Source organism: Otolemur garnettii, unplaced genomic scaffold (assembly GCF_000181295.1).
Source record: "Otolemur garnettii isolate 467f Iridium unplaced genomic scaffold, OtoGar3 scaffold00072, whole genome shotgun sequence".
Lineage (NCBI taxonomy): Eukaryota > Metazoa > Chordata > Mammalia > Primates > Galagidae > Otolemur > Otolemur garnettii.
In genome coordinates, this window is record NW_003852467.1 from 2,899,443 (window position 1) to 2,902,016 (window position 2,574).

The following is a 2,574-nucleotide window of genomic DNA, read 5'->3' on the forward strand; positions in this document are numbered from 1 at the left end:
GCTGGGTCCCCCTCGCCCCACGAATAACCGTGTCCCGCAGGACGGGACAGGTGAGAAGAATGTATATTCAGTTTTGTTAGGATGAAATGTTCTGTAGATGTGTATTAAATTCAATTGTTGTATGGTGAAGTTTAAATCCAAAATTTCTTTGCTTAGTTTCTTATAGGAGGATCTATCCAACACTGCTATAAATCACTTTATAACAGAATGTTTATTGCACCAGAATGCTTATTGTAGCCCAATTCATGATTGCTAAGTCATGGAAGAATCCCAAGTGCTCATCAACCCATGAATGGATTAATAAATTGTGGTATATGTACACCATGGAATATTATGCAGCCTTTAAAAAGATGGAGACTTTACCTCTTTTATGTTTATTTACATGGATGGAGCTGGAACATGTTCTTCTTAGCAAAATATCTCAAGAATGGAAGAAAAAGTATCCAATGTACTCAACTTTACTATGAAACCAATATATAAGCACCCACACTTCCATATGAAAGCTATAAGCCAACTACAGCTTTAGGAGAGGATGGGTGAAGGGAGGGAAATTGGTCAGACCACACCTATAATGCATTTTACAAGGGTACACGTCAAATCTACTAAGTGTAGAGTATAAATGTCTTAACACAATAATTAAGAAAGTGTGGTGAAGGCTATGTTAACCAGCTGATGAAAGTATTTCAAATTGTATATAAAACCAGCATATTGTACTCCATAAATGCATTAATGTACATGGGTATGATTTAATAAAAAAAAAAAGAATGTCTAAGAAACCATCCATCTCTAAAACAAAACAAAGCAAAACAAACAAACAAAAAAGGTAGAGCAGAATTTACTTTAAAGAATGGTGCAGAGACTGACTGGGGACAAAATAATGAGTCTTTCCAAGATAAAGGAAATCTTCATTATTGTTAAAAGGTAGCAGAGTAGTATAGACTGTATTTGAATCGATTATTGTAGTAAATGGAGGGAGGCTATTGCAATAGGAAGAAAACTGGAACTATGAGATCTGCAAGTGTCTCCAAGGTTAGTTAGATAAGGGCTTTTTTTTTTTTTTTTTTTTTTTTACAGGAAGAGTAAATAAGACTAAGGCTAGAAAGAACCAAGTGGGAAAAGTGGAATTAGAAAGGGTGTTGTGCTTGGACAGTAGATCAGAAAATGCTTTACTCTGAATTCAGCTATTTTCAGAAAGGGGCTCTTAAGGAGGAACTGTACGCTAGCTCAGGGTCATAGTGGGTGAAAGTTCAGGGGATTAGGGAAGGAGACAAACTAAATTCAAGTTTGGTTAACAAGGATTATGGTCAGTGCTTGCTTCAGCAGCACATACACTAAAATTGGAATGATATAGAGAAGATTAGCATGGCCTTTGGGCAAGGATGACATGCAAATTCATGAAGTGTTCCATATTAAAAAAAAACCCAAACAACAAGGATTATGTTCATATTGTTAAGTAGGAAACAGTTTGGCTAATCATTTATGAGATGAATGGAAATTTGGAAAGTCCATGTCTGGCCTTGTTATAGGTAAAGAGTGTGAGTCTTATCTAAGTCCTATGGGGAGACATGTTTCTGTGCAGGAAGTCATTTCCTGGAATTCGAATGGTGGAGGTGATTTTTTTCATTGTAGCTATTTACAAGATGACAGGGCCTTGGTAAAATTCAACATTATCAATGTCTTGATAGGTGGGTGGATTATACCTATGTATATACCTATGTATTGTAATAACTATTATACCTATGTATTGTCCAAGCTAATCAATTCGCTCATTTACGATTTGTGCATTTTATTGTTTACAAAGTTTACCTCATTAAAAACAAAAACACATTGAGATATCATCTAACTCCAGTAAGATTAGCCTACATCACAAAATCCCCAAACCAGAGATGCTGGTGTGGATGTGGAGAAAAGGGAACACTTCTACACTGCTGGTGAGAATGCAAACTAATATGTTCCTTTTGGAAAGATATTTGGAGAACACTTAGAGAACTAAAAATAGACCTGCCATTTGATCCTACAATTCCTCTACTAGGTATCTATCCAGAAGACCAAAAATCACACTACAACAAAGATATTTGTACCAGAATGCTTATTGCAGCTCAATTCATAATTACTAAGTCATGGAAGAAGGCCAAGTGCCCATCAACCCACGAATGGATCAATAAATTGTGGTATATGTATGCTATGGAATATTATGCAGCTTTAAAGAAACATGGAGACTTTACCTCCTTCATGTTTACATGTATGGAGCTGGAACATATTCTTCTTAGCAAAGTATCTCAAGAATGGAAGAAAAAGTACTCAATGTACTCAGTCCTACTATGAAACTAATTTATAGCTTTCATATGAAAGCTATAACCCAGTTATAGCCCAAGAATATGGGGAAAGGGGAGAGGGAGGGTAGGGTAGGGGGAGGATAAGTGGAGGGACGGTGTTTGGTGGGACCACATCTATGGTTCATCTTACAAGGGTACATGTCAGTCTTTCTAAATGTAGAATATAAATGTCTTAATACAATAACTAAGAAGATGGCATGAAGGCTACGTTAACCAGTTTGATGAAAGTATTTCAAAT

The 2,574-nt window shown here is 36.1% G+C and overlaps 1 non-coding gene across 1 annotated transcript; it reads left to right on the forward strand.

The window, feature by feature from the left end:
- Nucleotides 1-1,307: 1,307 nt before the first annotated feature.
- On the forward strand, nucleotides 1,308-1,414 carry LOC111726598. Its single transcript, XR_002774338.1, has one exon. It is a non-coding gene; the product is annotated as a U6 spliceosomal RNA (small nuclear RNA).
- The last annotated feature ends 1,160 nt before the right edge of the window (nucleotides 1,415-2,574 follow it).